General features: G+C 46.4%; 1 long non-coding RNA gene across 3 annotated transcripts in view; it reads left to right on the plus strand.

Moving 5' to 3' along the window:
• The window catches only part of LOC106019278 (uncharacterized), a 30,540-nt gene that overhangs the window by 2,407 nt on the left and 9,172 nt on the right, over window positions 1–18,961 (plus strand). Inside the window, exon 2 of one of the 3 annotated variants that reach the window (XR_005269722.2) lies at window positions 10,955–18,850. The exons of the other annotated variants lie outside the window; for them this stretch is intronic. This is a non-coding gene — a long non-coding RNA (uncharacterized lncRNA). The remainder of the gene's footprint in view (window positions 1–10,954; window positions 18,851–18,961) is intronic. 3 annotated transcript variants of the gene reach the window in all.

The following is an 18,961-nucleotide window of genomic DNA, read 5'->3' on the forward strand; positions in this document are numbered from 1 at the left end:
ACTTTGCTGCTGGGATGGGAGTTGAGGGTAGTTCTTATAGGAGCTGCTGAATACTTTTGTTAAGAGAACTTGATCTAATATTCCTCTTTTTGTGTGTGTGGGAAGACATCCAAAATGTTGCTCAGCTCCAATCCGTATTTAAAAAGAAAAACAGCAGAGTCAGCATCAGTAACCAGAAGGGTCACCTCATTCCTAGCTGTGCTGCAGCATTAAAAACAAAATCTAAAACAAGTCTTAAATATTTTCCTAATGTCGGTCTTCCAGACAGGGTGCTTCAGTTCATGCCAACCCTTGAAGGCTTTTGCTGGTGAGGAAGTCTGAACAGGCTTATCACCCATACAGGGCATTGCTGATCCTTACATGGGATTATTTTTAATGTTGGTTTGCTTGAATTTTACTCGTATTTACACAGCTGTTAATAAAGCACAGGAAAGCTGTGTATGATATCTCCTTCCCCATCTGATTGGGGTGGATTTTAGGACAGCTTTAACAACTTGATTGGTTATTGATGGATGGGGCAAGAGCCCCCTGGGTTCAGCCTTCATTAGCTGGGTCCAGCCTGTTTGCACATGGCTGCTGCTCTTTCCAGGAGGATGAATTTGCAGGAGGATGAGCTTCCAAGAACAGGAGAGGTGGCCCTGCACTTGAGATGTGCAGGTAGTGATATATAACCTAAATCTGAAGGGTTTGTGAGCCAAGACAAGTTCAACAAGTACTCTTGAAAGAGCAAACTAGCTTGTAAAACTCTTCAAGCTCAGCATCTTAGTGGGGATCCTCAGCAATGCTCAGCCTGAAGTTTTCAGTTTCATGTTGAAGGTGGTTCAGTTTGGCTCCAGAAGTTGGAGAGCTCCCAAGAGACGGCCGCTGTGATTTGATTAGGCTCATTTCTTTGGGAAATGCAGCTACAGCGGATTGTCTGGACCAACTGGCCCCTAACCAAAAAGCTTTATCCACCAGCTTTGTCTGCAGCAGGGCTGCTATTGGGATTGCAGTGGGAATGTTCCTGTAGACAAGTTCAGTATGTGTCCACGCAGGGTTGGGCTGGAAGTAAATCTTGAATGTTTGTTGTTCCTGAGCCGTCCTGGTGAAGCTTGGTATCGTTGGACTATACTCATAGGGTCCTGTGCTACTGGGAGTCTGTCCTCCAGGAGGGCACCTAAGGGAGATAACTGGATGATAATCTCTTTTTATGTTAATGATAACAAAGAGCAGTCATGCCCCATGCTTGGCTTGTGCCACTCATTGTCTGCACTGCTTTGGGTCCCATCAAAGACGTGATGCTTCCCTGGAGTGGAGGAGTATGCAGAGCTAATAAATAAGATAAAATCACAATGTGGCAAAAACGGAGGAGACAACCTGCCTGCCCTAGACTCTATTAAAAGAAAAATGTTGTTTTCTTTGCTTTGCAGTGACCCCTGCACCTGGCAGTACGGGTGGGGAGGTGTTTTCTGGTATCTCAGCCCTTCCGAAGTGCCTTTTCCTGCTGTTTGTGGCAAGCAAGTGGCTTCTTGGTGACATGATGTTGAGCTGTCCTCTGCTCCGATTGCTTGTATTAGCACCACAGCACCTCTTTATTAGCAGCAATAATGACCATGGCCTTTCTGTTCAGTCTGTGCTGGAGTTCAGGGTGCTACCCCATGCCAGGGGAGATGGGGTTGGACGACCTGGCAGTGTTTCCTCTCCATCCTCCTCCTCCCTTTTGGTGGGATGGAAAAATCCTAAGGCTACCTGCCTCCATTTCTTGAAGGAGGGAAGGTGAGGGGGAAATGGAGGAAAGCCCCTGATATTGCTGTAACTTTTTGAGACATAAAAGCTTTTCTTTGAGAGCAAATCCTTTCTTTCTCCCCCTCCTCATGGCATTAGAGCTAGAGAAATTCCTTGGAAAATAATTTGTCAAGGCCCTGACTGATCAAAGACACATATAAAAGGACCCTTTTTTTAAAGGGGAAAAAATCCCCCTCCAAGCTCAGAATGAATTGGCAATTCATTTACCAACTGTCAGATAAAGTAGCTCAATCCCTATCACGTCTTTAGCTGGAGCTGTGGCCAGAAGGAAGCAATTCTCGGCCCACTGTGCGTACATGTTTGGGGTATGTTAGTGATTAGGGTATTCCTGCCTGGGGGATGCAGAAAGATATGACTCAGATTCGCAAAAGAGCCATAAATCTCCCTCCTTTTATTCAAAATGTGTGTTTTATAGCCATTTCCTGGCCAATTTCTGCCTTGAATAAATATGTAACATATCTCTGTGTATAGTTTTTAGGTCCAAGCATTGGGCTCCCTCTCAAGAGTGAACTGTCTGCTCAGGGAAAGTTTGAACATTGTTTTCTGCTGTTCCTTCCTTCCCAGAAAACTCCCCCGTTGAGTATTAATTGGCTGAGGGTTGTCCCCATGGCACCTGCTCCTGCCTGTCTGTGGTGGGGTCCCTTGGGAGGGGGCTGGGTGGGAGATGTGACCCAAAGGACCCCAAAAGGTCAGCCAGGCTCCAAGGCTGGATCAACGAGATTGAAAACTGGGATTTTAGTCCAAAGGCTCTGGCAGGATTTTGGTAATCCCAGGCATGAGCTAGCCCTCACACAGCACTGGATGTGGAAGTCAGCAGCTCAGTAGGTGCTGTGCTCGCATCCCAGGACTGTGCTGATGTTCAGCCAGGAGCTGGGCTTGCTGCTGTGTTGGATCCTGCTTGTCTCTGCAGCTGAAATCAGGCCTAGTGGCTGATCAGTAGGGACAATATTCCCCCAGCCCATGGTACCTGAGGGACTGTCCTTCCCTGTCTCAAGAACAGCATCATCCACGCGTCTTTCCCCTCTTTATCCTCCGATTCCACATCCTTTCCAACCACTCTGGTGGCACCCAGTTTACTGCCCCTCCCCGTTCTGTTTTCCACCTGTGTTCCCCAGTGTCATGTCTATGTGATATTGAAAGGACAGCATAGACATGAAGGGAAAGGCAGGAGCTGATGAACAGCAATGCAGGAGGGTGTAGGGGCAGGGATATTTCCCTGATCTCATTTTCCCATCATGGGTTGTGCAAGTAGAAGTACTCAATTTCTTTTCATAATTGCAGTTCTTTTTAATGATTGTAATTCGTTTCACTGAAATGAGCTGAAGCAGCTGAGAAATGGCTACAGGAAGAGGCTGGATCATTTGTTCTCTGTGTTTAGAGGATGAGTCCCAGGAAGAAGGAAGAACAACAGGAACAGCTTTGGTTTTGGAGAGAAATATCAAAGCTTTCCATCAGTGTCCTGCTCCTCCAAGTCACACAGGAGGCGGATTCCCCTCAGTAAAACAACAGGAAAACCCATCCCTTTGCAAGGAAAGCAGTAAAAGTTTGGGGTCTGGCATTACTGGTACTTTATTTTTAGCTCTTCCTTCTAATCCTTTAAGCCTGTAGTTCCTTTCTGCTTCCTCTTCCCCTAAACCAGGAGCTGCAATCATTTGGCCCCAATTCAAAGTCTCAAAGCCAACGGCAAAGCTCCTAGATCCCATGCCAGAGAAGTCTGGTAGGGTCCTGAAGTTTATCTCGTAAACGGCTTCATCTGAGAGCTGCTGCACTTGGTGGGAATCTTACCACTAAGCCAGAGGAGCATTTTTTTTTACCATGCCCTTTCACATACCGTGCCTATCTGCCCAGCAGTGTACCCTGAGCATATATGTCATTTAAAAATAATGTGTGATTACAAGGAGCGGTCTCGAAAAGTCTCCTAAACTTTCTCTATGTGAGAGCAATCCTAACCTTGGATCAAAAACAATGTGATACCCTGAGTAAAGATAAAGCAGGAAAGATGTAGCAGAGTGATGTCTGGCGGATCTTGGGAATTTCTCCTGAAGGTAGATGGCAGGGGGCAAAATCCTTCATCGGAGTGAAATGTGTGTATATGTGTGCTTCCTATGCTCTTCAGGGGAAAGATGCTTCCCTTTACTGTTTCTCAGTCATCTCTTTTGGGTCAACATGGGTTTTTCATGGCAGGTTTAACCCTGAGCCGTTCCCAGCCTGTGACTCCCAGTGCCAGGTGACATTTATTCCCTTAAACTCTTTCTTCACTATTGCTGCTAACTTAGTACCAGGCAGTTTTGTTATTGGTGTCATTTGCTAGCAAAGGAAATATTTCTGGGCATCTCCCAGGTGCTGGGGATAACAGTAATTCCCCACCTGGGTGGAGAGGTTGCTTTCAAAGCAAGCACCAGCAGATCTGAAACCCTCCAGACAAGTGTCTTTTACTCAGCTCTGACCGCAGCTTTTAGCTTCATTTCTCTTTCCCCCTGCTGTGGTATCTCCATTTAGGGCCCACTCGTGTAAACATTTATAAGCACATGATGGGTTTAACAATGATTCATCCTATTAAAGTCAAAGTGGCTACTCACCGGATAGTTTCCAGAACTAGGCAATAGATATAAAAAGGGCAGGGACCATGACTTTTCTGTGCTATCTAAAGTGGCTAACACTTCAGGAACAACAGGCTCAATTTTAGAGGAGCTGGCCTCCCTCTGACTATATATTAAAGCTGCCTAGAAACATGTTTTTTCCCTCCCCTGGGAAGTCTTTAAAACAAAAGTGTACCAAATTGGTTGAGAACAGCACTGTCATGTAAATGGTTCTGGAAGAAGGAGGGTGGAGGTAATTTCCTATGCACAGCAAGCTTTTATTTCTAACCAGAAAAATAAGTTGAGAATTGCCAAATGTTCATTTTTTGACACAAGCAAAAGGATTCAGAGGAGTAACACAGATAACACTTTGAAAAGATTTTATTCCCTGCCTGGTGGCAGTAATTGTATCTTTCCAGTCCCCAAAACGTTGCCATGGCCAGGGAGGGCAGTGCCTGGTCCCCAGCTCAGTACAGGCACTGGGATGTTGCTCGTGCAAATCCAAAGCAGCGGCCAACAGTAGCAGCAGCTACTGCATGGGGACCACGTGCTGTCCTGGAGAAGGCACTTAGCTCCCCGGGCCGTGCTCAAGCACTTCAAATACCTCTTTGAAGTGGTCTGTGTACTGCAAGCAGCTCTCAGCCCCCTGGTCCGGGAACCCCCGTGCTGGCTGGGGGAGGCAGGTCAAGCCAGCTCTGTGCTGCTGCAAGGATGCTGCCAGCAATGCTCCTGCTCTTAGCGTGTCTCCTCCATGCACCTTCATCCCTGTTCCCTAAGTGGTGGTGTCTGGGCAGGGCTGGCCCTCTTTCCTTAATGAACATGGTGTTTGGGGAGCGGGGAGGGCTGCAGGAGAAGAGCAGAAAGCCTGGTTCAGGCTGGGAGATGGGACAAAACCAGGGATAGTGGAGAAGGGGCAGCCCTGGTGTATTTCTGAGCACCTGGTTGTAAAAGGCCATCGGGGCTATCTCAGGAACAGGGCTTTTTTTGCACACCCCCTCGGGCATTTAGGCAAAGGACCTCAGAGGAATTTCAGGGGACGTCGATGAGGTCTCTTGGAAGCGGGCGTGACCTTCTCTGCCTGCCCCCTCGGCTGGCTGGATGTCAGCCAGCTCCGCGCTAGCAGGCATGTGGCTCTGTCAGCCTGGTGCTAAGCTGGAGCTATTACCAAAAATAGGAATTAAAAATATGTCTGATGCTTTGTTTATAAATGAATAGTAGATGTTTAATTAGCAAACAGTATGGTTTTCACGCCAGGCTTAGATGAAAGGAAAAAAAAGTTGTCCAAAAATGAAGCTATGGCAAAATCAATCTTTTTCATTGTGAGATGATTCAATGATGAGAAATGTTTGACTTTTTTTGAAGGATTTATCAAGTGTCTTCAAATATATCAGACAAGTTAAAAATAATCATTCTGTAGAAAAACTACATTTTCTCTTGAAACCAGTGAAGAGTTCATGGAGATATGTAGCTGCCTGCCATGATGATAGGGAAAAGGAATGAAGTGGGATGATAAATATTTTATAGACACCTTACATTTTTAATCTACTTGATTGGTGGGCAACTAAACACTGAGGTAAAGATGCCAACTTGATATCTTCGTGGGAGTTGCAACCTCAGTGGGTATTTGAAGAAGGTATCTATGGACAAATGAGGCTTCTGCAAAGAGAAAGGTGGTAAAACCTAGCAAGAAAGCAAATAAAATAAATCCAAAGACCCTGAACATGGCCAGACAGTTGCTTTAGAGGAGAAAAAAATAAATAAAAATCAAAGTTGCCAGAAAAAGCCTCAAGAAGATCATGGTAAGGCTGACTGAGGGAACACCTGGGGAAGATTGATTAAGAGACAGCCGAAGTGTGTGTGTGATTTATGAGGAGTGGCCCTCGCTTTAGTAGGAGTTCTTTGGAGATATTGCTGCTACGGTGCAGGACAAAAAAAATCCTGGATGCAATATAGTTACTGGATTGTCAAACAGCACTTGATAATGTTCCCCGAGTGAGGTTATTAGCCTAGCAAGGGAGAAACTGAATATGAGGTTGAATGGGCTGTGGGACAAATACTTCCTTCAAGACACTGCAATTCTCTCCATGCATCCAACCTACTGTAGGTATGTACATCAGTCCGTCTGTCTGTCAGTCCATTCAGCTATTTACTTGACCAACATTGGTGACTCCTGCTCCTCCTTGCTGGCAGCTGGGAGCAATTTAGTGGGGTGGAGGGCAGGCTGCTTTACCTGGAGATTATTTTGGGGACCTCCCAGATGCCCTGTGGGACTTGAGCTTCCTCATGCGAGGAAAGGGAAAGTTCTCCTGGGGGTTGGCTGATGGAGCTGAAATCTGGGAGCCAGAGATGCAGCAACTGGTGAGCAGCCCTTTGGGTCATTGGCATATTGGCTGGGAATCATGCGACAAGCAGCAAAGTTAGGTTACAATCCAGGGGCCTGGCCCTCAGGAAGGTTTTTAAAGGGAGTGTGAGTTCAGAGAGAGCTGAGGATCTTGCCTCATGTGCTGTGGCTTTGTAGGCCTGCTCTGGAAGTCCTGTCTGCCCATCCAGGCTGGACCCTTGGAGCAGAAATTTCACTGGAAATGAAAGATACAGCTGGTCTGTACTCTGATCCCATCTCTGCTCCTGTCTGTATCTTCTGAGTGGCTTCTACCCCCTCTTTTTCTCTTCCACCACCACTGTTTTGATCACCTTTCTCTCCAGGGTCTCTGAAAATCTTCATGCAGGGGTGAGCTTCAGGCCCAGCGGCACCAGCCCTTCCCTTTGAACGTAAGCCAGGGAGCCCCCAGGGAGCGGTGGCCACGAGTGGAAAACCACAGCTCTGATAAATCCAACCTTCCTCTTTCAAGTGCTCAGCACTCTGAGGCACTGGAGCCTCCACATTATGATTTGATGAATAACAAGACGATGTCTGAGAGATGGCAAAATGAATATGCAGTGTTTCCCAGCTGGATAAAGACAGGAGGACAGATAAGAGAAGTTGGATTGCTTTGGCTTTTGGTGCGAGCAATGACCTCGAGCTATGTTTTATTAATGTTGGCAAAACTGAGAAGTTCAAGCATCCCTGGAGCTTGCAATGCCCAAGGGTCTGGAATATGCAGCCTTGTATGTGCTGTCTTTCAAATACATCAGAGTTTTCTGTAATCTTTGAGTTTCTTTGTTTTTATGTCATTCTGAGTTCTCTGGGGAAAGACAATGACTGGGCTGTGTTCCCTCTCCTTTGATAAGGTTGTAGCTTTTGGAATTTCGCTCTGAGGAGCAGCTTTCAAAGATGACTCTGAAAGGGAGGGAGGCAGACAGGCAGCTTTATAGGCTCTGCTGCTCTGCTCAAGACACAAGATGCCCACCTACTTCTGGCAGTTGGACTAGAAGTCTTTGCATAAATCACAAATCTTTGGATGCCTTCAGCTCGAAGGCTGCAGTGAGTGGGAAAAACATAGCCTGAAAAAGCATGTGGGACGGTGGGGTTCCCTTTACAAAGGCATCAGCTGGGGACTTAAAGACAGGATGTGGATACACCACCTTGGGAAAGTGTTTGAGGTGAGCGCACCTCAATTAATGACTACATTTCTTGTGGTTGTGAGGAAGGATGCTGATTTATGGCCTGGGGCAATCAGGATGAGTTCAGGGCCAAATTATTCTCTTGCAGGGGACCTAAACAGTTTTTTTCCCTATGTAGGAGGAAAATGGCTTACACTGGTATTAGGGTGGAGGTCCAAAGCCACTGAGGCCATGGTCTGGACATTAGTAAAAAAGGAACTTCAGACAAATTTATTCCTTGGTAGGGCAGTAAAATGGTAGAGGCAGTTGTCCACATGGCCATAAAGGCCTTATATGCTTTTAAGACTTTTTTTTTTTTTTTTTTTTTTTAATAGAAAAAGAACTGTGTGTGAGGAGCTCAGAAGGAAATGGGTGGGAGTATGAGAAGAGTGGGACAGGATATGATAAGGTGTAGCAGGGATATATTTTGGCAGTCAGCCCCTCTTGAGAACTACCTGTACACCTGTCCTGACTACACTAATGCCACCTGAGAGGGGCTTTTTCCAGCAACAGCTAGTTGTATATGGTGCTGTCATGAACCAAGACCTGGGTAAAGCAGGTCCATGTGGAGCAGAGCACCACCTTTTCTGGGGGAGCTAGCCTGTGAGCTGCATCTTGTACTGGCATCCAGCTGATAGAAGTGATTCTTACAAACACGGTAATCATCAAAGATTTGGGAACTTTCACATCACATAGTCATGTAAATCCATCCCCAAATACGCTTTGCTTGTGGCTGAAAGTTCTGTGTCCAGGAGAGCTTGTCCTTGCCATCTAATTTTAGCAATCTAAAACGCAGGTGTGGAATCTATGCTACCCACCCATGCTCTTCTTTAAGCAAAGTGCATAACTTTTGTCTCCTAGAGACACTGCAGGTTTTGTTCTGCAGCAAAAGTATGGATGAAGGGCATGCTTGTGGGGATGTCCCGGCAGTGCAAGACAGTGAGCTGGCTTTGGGTGAACACATGGCCTTGGCACGGAGTCAGATTTCTGTTCTGAGTGTGTCATATGCCTAGACAGGAAGATAAATAAGGGTGAGAAACGGTGGTTGAATCAACAGAAAATCAGCTTCTATTCTGATATTTGCTCTCGGTGGTGTTTGCATTGTTTTAAAGCAGAGACAGACAACAATCTCTAATAATCACAGCAGCAACAACAAAAATCCCCCCTGGGCCTGTTTCCTAACTCATACTCTGGCATGGACTGTCTGCTGCTCACTTCTTGTGCTATAGCGCTGCTCGGGAGCGATAAGGAGCACACAGCCTCCTGTACTTTAAAGTGCACTAGAAATAGAAAGAGAGATACAGTGCTACAAAAGGAAACTGGCTGGCTTCAGGCTTTCCCTGGGGCTGACTGTGGTTCAACACCCAGGAGCTCGATGTACCCCTGCAAACCAAGGACAAATTTTCCATTCTCTGGGACAGGCAGTAGCTCAATCTGCTAGTCAGAATGGAGACAGACCTTTTTGAACCAAATATACTGGGATCAAGACATCAGTGAGGTAAATGGCATGTATACCCCTGGGGGGGAAAAAAAAAAAGCTTTGGTTGAAGCCCTTTGGTCTAGGACTTTCTTTTTCTTTTGGGTATAAGCCAGCCATAGACTTGATGGTAGTAGAAAAATAATGGATTCCTTAAGAAAATATCCTGAAGAACTTGGTATCTTGTATCAGAGAAATTGTCACAGTTCACTTATGTATGATGACAATTAAAACAAAAAAAAACCCCTCCTCCTCTTCCTCCTTCTCCCACTTGGAAGGGACGAGGAACCTTGGACAGCTTGCAGATTGTCGGATGTGGCCCTGCTTGGGCTCCTATAGTTCCTCAGAGTCTGCTGCTGTTTTCTTTTGGTTCATCCCACAGATGGCAAATCCCTTCCAAACCAACATCTACAGAGACTGGCAAGAGTGCTAGGTGATGGAGTGGAGAATTTTTCCAGCAGACGCGGGCTTGGACAGGCAGGACCAACAGAGTGCCAGACTCTCTGATTTCCCTGCACTTGGCGAGGTGCACAGGGGAGGGAGATGGCCTCTGTACAGCCACGCTCTTTGCCCAAAGACCGGCCTTAGGGAGCACTTGTTTCACCAAGTTTTAGGCCAGTAAAATACCCTAGTTATTAATATCAAGTATTGGTTTAAATCCGTTGACCTCAAGGGGACCATCCAGCCTTTGGCCACAAAGTAAGCGAGGTGAGATCACCGCATGTGCTTGCACAAGCTGGCAAGTAGTGCACACAGCCTCTGGCTTTGGGCATGCACAGAGCCTGTGCTACGGCATCTTCACAAGCACTGTTCTCATTCTTGGTCCAGCACACACTTCTCTGTGCACCTTCATTTTCCTGAGGAGAGCTCAGTTGTGCACCTGCTTAACTCTTCCAAAGAGGTGGACCCAGGAGACCAACAGCTACGTAAGAAGATATAATCCCCATTTTCCATCCCACTGACGCATGTTCCTCTGCCCTCCAAAGCAAACATTTCAGCATGCATGCAAGAAAAGGGCCACTTTCCGTGGATAGTTTAGCTATCTCCTTAGGGAAGAGACCTAGGAAAATCTTTGGAAACTTTCTTGCTGGCCCAAGTGAGTTGAGAGAGAAAATTGTGCTTCTCAGACTCAAGAACTGAAATATTTTTGGTTTTGCTTGCCATCAGAGATGAACTTGAAAGGCAATTCATGAGAAAAAAAAAAGGGGGTGGCTGTGTGTAGAAACCACAAAAATCTTTCTAGGACCTGGCTCCCAATCTTGCTGCACTAGGATTAACCATTAGTTTTCAGCCTGGACATCAACAAGAGTGATGCATGAACAGCTTCTCTGCAAAGCAGGCACTACACTGTGGGAAAGGGGAGCTAGCAGCAAAAATTTGCTGCTGCATAGGTCAATGAGTAGGCAACTGATGTTTGAGCAGAACTAGCTCCATCCAGATCTGAAATTGTTAATCTGTGCTAAAATCCCAACGTTGTTCTTCCTCTTATGCCCCTCCCTAACTCAGAGGGGGAAATAAAATATAAAATAATAAAAAATAAACTGCCTTTAAAGAGGAAATTTTCTAATTCTAGGTCATGGCAGGGGCTATGCATTCTGCACAGGGGGATGATACCATGACTGGAAAAGACATCGGCCACTTCAAATCCATCAGTAAAGACTTCCTCCCATCCGGCCCTGAAAAGGGAGAACCGAGCAGTGTTTTTGTGTGTGGAAAGGGTGGCTCGTTACACAGGAGGAATCACGTCCTGGCTGCCTGGGGAGGCAGGATGTCAGGCTTGGAAGACCAAGCATTTATTTTGGAAAAGCAAGCTCCAACTTTCTCATCCACGCATGGATGCGCTTCACTTCCCTTGCCTTCCCCAGTCCCTCTTCTTTCATGCCTTTCCAGGCAGCATTCCTGGAGGAAATGGAGCTGTGCACCCAGCAGTCCTGCCCCTCTACCCCTGGGCAATGCTGTCACTGCCACTGACTGGCAAGAAGGTGCCTGGCAGAGGATGGTGAAACTAATCTCAGGACTCTTCTTTCCAACCTCCTTGTGGTGCTGCCCTGCTGGGATGCCTTGGCTCCTTCTGTTTCCCACACTTTGGGTCGCTTGGTCCTTCCATGAGTTTCCAAAGAGCTTTGCAAGAAGCCAAAGCACCTGCTCAGTGAACTCAGATCATTCAGGAAGCTGGCAGAAACGTTCTTCCTGGACCGGTGTCTTTGTTTTATTTTTTTTTAATTGCAGGTAAATATGATACTTTCCCTCCTGAAGCACCTGGTGTGATGCCTTATTGGTTATCTCTTCATCCCCTCTTGCCAACAGCATCTCTCCCCTTACCATATTTTAATTGCTGAAGTTTACTTGTGTTGGATGAGTCAACTTCAGCCCTCTGTCCTCACTCCATGAACCTTCTCCCAGTCAGCAGTCACATCTTGCCTGCCGGAGGTGCTTGCTCTGCACCAGGCAGTGTCAATTCCAGAGCCCTGCTATTCCTGCTGGATGGATAACAGCATCACTTGGCTATGCCAGCTCTTATTTCTGCCTAATGCAGTCGTCTGAAGTCAGTCCAGGAGTCTGATTCTGAATTAGAGAATGACAGTGAGGATTTAATCTCATGTTCAATTAGTGGTCAAGACTCAGCTCTAGAGATGCAAGTGAAGAGGCTTCTGCTATTCACTTTTTTTTTTCAGCAACAGTCTGATTATCCTCTAAATCCAAACTTTGGATCGCTGCATTATTATTTTGGAAGGGGGAGCAAAAATAACAAAACTAAGCCCACTGCAGCCCCTTGAAGTGGACTCAAATGGAAATAAAACTCCTTTACAGAGTGAGCTTTGGACTGATTTTTCATTCCATGTCCAAAAATTACTTGGAAAGATCATGTCGGCCAAAGGCCAGGGTCTAGTCTGTGTACCTGTGCTGCTGTCCAGATGGAGGAGAAAAAGAACAGATGCATTGAGATGAAGAGAAAGATTTCAGAGCATGTTTTCAAAGCCTCCTGTTCGTTGAAAGGGCTGGAAAGCAAATTAGAAAACATATCTAGGGTTTCCTTTGAACATAAGGAAAAAATTGACTTGGATGCTGCTAACGTAGTGCCTTTCCAGGCTTACCACGATGGGGAAATGTCATTTGCTTTCTGGGGACTCGACCTAAAATCTCCCTTTGGTCAACTGCCTCTCTGCATTGGGCAGGCTGGTGTGGGAGGAGACAAGCACATGGGAAGCTGAATGAGACTTTTAAAACACTTGGCCTTCCCATAATGGAGGCTAAGAGTTGGCAAATGGTTTTGTGTTTTGTTTCCTATGACTTTGCCTGAGTGTCCAACATGGTCTATGATTGCAGTGCTCTCACAGATTCCTTAGTTATAAGCAAAAAGAAGGAAAGATCCTTTTGGCTAGCACAGATTTGGCTATTTATAGGCAGTCTTTCCTGCAGCTCTGATCCAAAGGGGGAAGCTGTGCAGTTGCATCTGCCACAGGTTGTGCACGTGCTTCAAAGGCTGGCACAAGTGGGCTCCTGCTTTCTAGTCCTTCAGTGAGTTTGACCAACTCTACCCAACCTGTCTTCTGCCAGCAACCTCAGTGACTCTCTCTGGACATGAGCAGATTTTCCACATCCTACGGAGGTCATGGTATTGCCCATCTCCCTGGTCTCTGGATCCAGGCAAACGTGGATGGGCAAATGGATGCTGTGCATCTCTCCCATCTAGCATGAGGCAGCAGGATGCATAGGGAAGCCAAAACCTTCCTGCCCCTGTTGCAGCCTTATTGGGATTTCAGATACTGGCAATTTTGGATCCTGGATGTGGGTATCAGACTCCCTCCCCCTTCTCAATCTTTTAGGCATTTTGTTTTTCAACTACAGTAGGATTTTGAAAAACAAGGATTGATTCTTTTCCTGCTATGTGGCACAGAAAAGAAAAAGACACCTAGACTAGTATCAGCAATTATTTCCATGGAAACCTTTATTTTAAGCAACTTTGGGGACTGGTGGTGATGTACATTCAGTAAAGGTGAAGCTCTGGCAGTTGAAGCTCATGTTGGAATTTGTGGTGCTAAAGCTGGAACCAGAGGATCTAACATGGAAATCAGCATGGAGCCAATGTCGAACTTGATGGAAAAACACGGTGCTCGTATTGAAATGCTCTAAGGCCATCCATACGAGCAGGTAAAGCCAGGATGGAAGAAAATATTGAACTTGACCAAGAATAACCAAATGGAGGGCTAATATCCAATCTCAGATGTATGGACAGCAGATCCTGCTTTCCATTTATAATATTGCTTTACAACCTTCTGGCAGCCTTCCTTAACCTTAAAGTCATATTCAATTCCCTTCCCACTGAAGGCCTATGTATTCCACCACTGTGGACTGAGTTTTGGGATAATAATGAGCTAGTCTTTACACGTCCAGAAATCACAATGAGAAAAGCAGAATTGACAAGTGTGAAAAGTCCGTTCTTGCAGAACCCAGTGCTGTATTTGAGCTGCAGCAAGCTGTCAAACGCAATGCAGGCTGAATGGATCCAGACTCCAGCCTTTGTTGTGGGAAATTGTGGAAGTTCTTTACCTCCTTGACAGAGATGCTGAAAAAGAGGCACTGGAGTTTGCACCCAGCAAAAAATAGACCTTGCGGCATATTTAGGCTCTAAATTTTGCTGCAGCTCTTCTCTGAAAGTGGATTTATTACTTCATCCTTCCTTCTCAGCCTACCCAAGATGTGTAACTCAGCACATGCCAAGAGCTTCTAGGCTTGAATATCTAATGAGGAAAGACTTTGGAAGTGATGTTAAAACAGAAAATGGGGCTGCGCCTGGTGAGAGAGCACAAGGAGAGATCTTACCCACCTTGTTTCCTCTCACCTGTGCTGGGCCAGCCACATATTTACACCTTCTGAGCCTTGATCCTGACTTTGATAGGCTCACACTCCACTTACTGTGCCAACTGTTAGCCCGTGCTGGAAGAAACCCTGAGTATGAGGCATGGTATTGCATGGGAGAGGAAAAAAAAATCCCTCAGCTAGATGCATAGCAGTGGAAGATTTGTGCATGGAAGATCTGTGATTGAAAAATTGTCTGTCTTCAGCTGTCATCTAGCTTAATAAAGGCAGGATGGAGAGGGAATGACTTTTCTTACCTCCTTAGACTATCGCAGCTACAGCAGCCCTACAGCAAAACTGGATCAGTATGCAGAGACGGAGACAAAGTTGTCTCTTTAGAGAGACAAGCAGACAGACAAATAGACAGCTAGCCAGATTCTTCTCTGTTATATGCATGTAACTCCAAAACTATTAAAGGAACTATTTGTAACCAGGAACAGAATCAAACTGCTGGCGTAGTTCACTGTAAAAGATTTTCAGTTCAATCTCTGATGGCATTTTAATAGGAACAGCTACTCATCAGCAATGTCAGGGTTAAATGCTCCCAGCATGTGTGCAATTGCAGAAATACCCCGAGAAGAATCAAGGAAATATTTCCATCTTAAACTGCGATAAGGAGTGAAAACGTGCAACTCGTTCCATATGGTGGCTGGGAGCCCTGAGCCAAGCGGAAAGCCGCGGAGTCTGCCAATGCGTAAGAACTCGCAAGCCTGATAAATGAGTGCCTTGCTTCGGGAAAACCAGAGACAAAGTCGCACTGGAAAGAAGAAAACTGAAGAAAAGTGAGGAGTTGTTTTTTTTTTTTTTCTTTTCTTTTCTTTCCTTTTTCTTTTTTTTCTTTTAAGAGGGAGAGAGAAGGGAGAAAAAAGCCAAGTCCTACCCATTTTTCTTGCTGGATGGCAGCAAGAATTTCTGGAAATGTTTTACATGTCAAAGATTTAACCAAGCTGGGATGTTTGTGGACAAGCCATTATGCAACGAATAAATAAATCAGGAAAAGCAAGGGGAAGTCTATCTTCTCTCCTGTTTTACAAAAATGATCCTGGGCTGAGACAGCTGCATTCTTCTGGGATACCCTGTGCAAGCCAGGATGCAAGTGCCCATGAAGTGGAGGAGCAATCTCAGGTTTCTCCAGCATTGAGGCCACATTGCATTCAGTTATACAGCAAGGAGAGATTCTTGCGGGACATGCCAGGAGGGAAAGGATACCAGAGAGAGCTATGGCCATAAAGGATCTGAGCACTGAGCATCCTCTGGCAGCAGGGAGCGGGCCCCCAGCAGCTCTCCAGCCACCCCCAGCACCAGGCATGGGTTCTTGGCCAAAGAGAAATGGGGCCGTGTCTGGCACCCGGGGTCATGGAGCAGGGGTGAAGGCAAGAGACAGGGGCCGTGCTGGAAGGGAGCAGAGGGTCAGAGCAGATTGCGCGTCTCCTGCTCGGTGCCTGAGATTTGACAGGTCCGCATTCTTGGTTGAAGGGATCTGGCTGTACAATCGATTTCAGGAGAGGAGTGGGTAAAATCATAGCTTGGCTGCCTGGGGGAAAGGCTGCTCCTTTGAAAAAGTCTTCCTATGGGGAAGCAAGTCACCTCTGACAACCTGAGCATGCTCCCATGTTGAATAAAATCAGAAATGGGAGAGGAAATCAACCACGAAAAAAAAAATAAATCATAAAATAATCTCTCCTGTTCCTCCTCCAAACAGGGATATTTCATCCAGATGATGTTTTGAAGCTGTGAATATAGAAGCAGTTAGATTCCCTGCAATGAACAGCAATAGGAAATCTTAGCTAAGCAAATTTGTTGTGATGAAATTGGGGCTGCTGCTCAGACATAGGCACTGCTGTGTGGGCAGAGAGCAGTCTGACCTGTGCTCAGTGACTTCACCCAAACGAGGCACACAAAGCCAAGAGCATTTTGTTGGGCTAAAAAGAGCAACAAAAGGAGAAAATCCTGCAGGTTGTAAATTGCTAGGCAAGGTGATAAATGGTATGTGAACTGGCCAATATTCTCTGTCTGGAAAGTTGAAAAGAAGCCCGCCTTCTCGTGAGCCTAAAATATTTCTCTTTCTGGAGTACCTTAGTTTCCAGCTACGTGCCACAGTTGTTCACTTGCCAAAACATTTGTTCTCTAGCCTGACCTTCTGTCTTGTAGCAGCCTCTCCAAATCTCCCTGGTAAAAGGGAAATAAAAGCTTCCCACCTTGGTGTGCTTGTTACAGAGGCTGCCTCCTTACAGTAGTGCCTGGCTGTCCCGATGATGCCCCTCATAAGTGCAGGTGGGCAACTTGCCCAGGTTTGCTGGAGCAGGTTTGTGTAGAAGGAGGCTGGTTTGCTGGCTGCAGGGACCAGCCTGGGAGAGCTTTGTGGTGCAGGTGCTGGGATGGAGGCAGAGAAAAGATGTCCCAATCTCACCTGGAAGATGCAATAGAGCTAATATGGTGGAGCACACAGATGCAGGGATTTAGGATGATGTCCTGGATGATGCAGGTGCTTCTCAGGTCTGCCTGCTGGTGTACCAGCTGGTGTCCTCATTGCCCTCCCGAGGGTCTCTTCGGGGCTTGGTGGGAGCACTGAGACAGCTCTGGTTGCTCCTAAACCAGAGCGTGACTTTTACCTCCCTGGCATGATCCTGAATGTGTCCCGTCCTCTTTGCTATCCCTTATCCCCTCCTGCACAACTTGTGTTATTGCTTTCTGCCCAGGCTCTGGCCGGATGTTTCTCTTCAGCTGTGACCTGAGTTTGCTGTTATCTCTGCTCCGATCCTGCCAGCTTCCCCTGCCACCCTGTGCCGTGGCCTCTCCAGCGCTGTCAGCTCCCCTTTGGTGTTGCCTAATGTGATGTGCATGCTCCCAGGCTCATGGCAGGGAGGTACTGTGAAATCCCACCCCTCCGTGCCCACAAGCCTGACATTCATTATTTGTTAAGGCTTTCTTTAGCCAGCCCAAGACACTGCAGGGAAGTCCTCTCCAGGCCTGAGCTGGCCAAAAAATCAGTGGGTGGGTGGAAAATCTTCAGAGACTGACTGTTGAGACTTCTCAGATGATGGTCCTTTTGATTTCCATTTAAGAACAAGCTGAAGAGCTAATTTTTATTATGACATCTCTCTGTCCTTGCAAAATGCCCCACCGCTAAAAGGCATAGGCCTGAATCCTAGGGACAGATTTTCCTTTGTTTTATTTTGTGCCGTCATTTACAGCTCTGAAAAATGTCTGTAAATATGCTCGGTTTCACACTCCGTTCTCCTACGCAATGCCTACATGGCTGAACAGATCCCGTCAAAGATCTTGAAGGCTTTTAGGCACCTAATTTTCACCAGCAGGGGTTAGATGCCCGTGCAGCACCAGATTTGGGTCCGACTTGATTTGCTTCATCCTGTCTGCATTACACAAGAGTGTCTGCAGTGTCCAGAGGAGTCCTCGAGCCTGGGAAATTCCAGACGTGCAGTTCTCCTGCTGCTGCTAACCATTCACCATCGGCTTTGTGCCATGCTGAGGAACCAGCAAGAGATCCATGGGTCTCTACTTCCTACACCAACATTAATCCAATCAGAGGTGGCTGCTGAGAAATCAGCCTCATTTTCTAGTTTCTCATTTCACGCAGATGAAGTTGCAAGTTGCTTAAGTACAGCTGTAGGTCTTTTAAAGCTACTCTGGGCATGAATAGCCGGATCATCAGGACCAATCCAGCACCAAGAGAGCTGCCTGCTGCACCTAAATGCACAACCCTGATGTAAGGTGGGCCTTCACACCCTGCCAGCCATCTGGGTGTCAGGCTGAGCTTGTTCCCAGCAAGTTTCCAGTTTCCCCATGGACATATCTCCTAGGTGGGAACATGGACCCGGCTGGAACATCCCTTGTTGCCCTATAAAGACTTGAGCTTATTGAACAGGAATCTCTGATTCAATGAGGTATCACGATCTATTGCTTCACTAACGAAATAATAATTAGGTTTTCTCCTTTACTGATCCCTTGGAGTAAATCTTCACTACCAGTGATGGTGTTTCAGATCACCTATGATAGGTCCCGGAGTCCTTTCTATCTGGTATCTTGTGCCCCTGTGAGAGCAACCTGAAGTTCCCCTGTGCCACGGGGGCTTCCTGGTAAGTCACCTCTCACAGGGAAGCAGGTCTGGAGCTCTGCCCCACCTAATGTGCATCAAAGTGTCACCTCCAGGCCAGATGTTTTGGAACAGATACTCTGGAGGCAGCTCTTCAGCTGGTAGGAAAAAAGTGTAGTTCCCTTGATTTATTCTTGGCTGTGTTAATTCAGTGCAGCAAGAGGCTTGGCTGATTCATTCTTCAGTTACTTTATTTGAAATTAGAGAGATTTTCCTCCAATGCTACGCTAAGTCCATGAACAACTCTATCAAACTGTCTTTGGTCATCGTGTCTGCCTAGGACAACATAAAACCATCTTCAGAAGAAGGTAAGACCAAATATCTGCCAAGTTTCCTCTTGAAGGGAGCTTTCTGATGAATCCTGCAACCTCCCCATGGGCATCATCACCCATGAGCGGCTTTCCCCGGGCTGGAGCTCATCTCTTGCCTTTTAGCTTTGCTGACCATGGTCATCACCACAATTTTGGGAACTCAGCTGCATGTTTTACAAACCAGGTGGGTGTTCATGTTCTCCCTCAATATTTTTTTAATTATTATTATTTTTAATTTGTGCCAACTTAGGCAATGGGAAAACTAGAATAGGTTGCAACATTTGTTTTTTCAAGG

Source organism: Anas platyrhynchos, chromosome 16 (genome assembly GCF_047663525.1).
Source record: "Anas platyrhynchos isolate ZD024472 breed Pekin duck chromosome 16, IASCAAS_PekinDuck_T2T, whole genome shotgun sequence".
Taxonomy (NCBI): domain Eukaryota; kingdom Metazoa; phylum Chordata; class Aves; order Anseriformes; family Anatidae; genus Anas; species Anas platyrhynchos.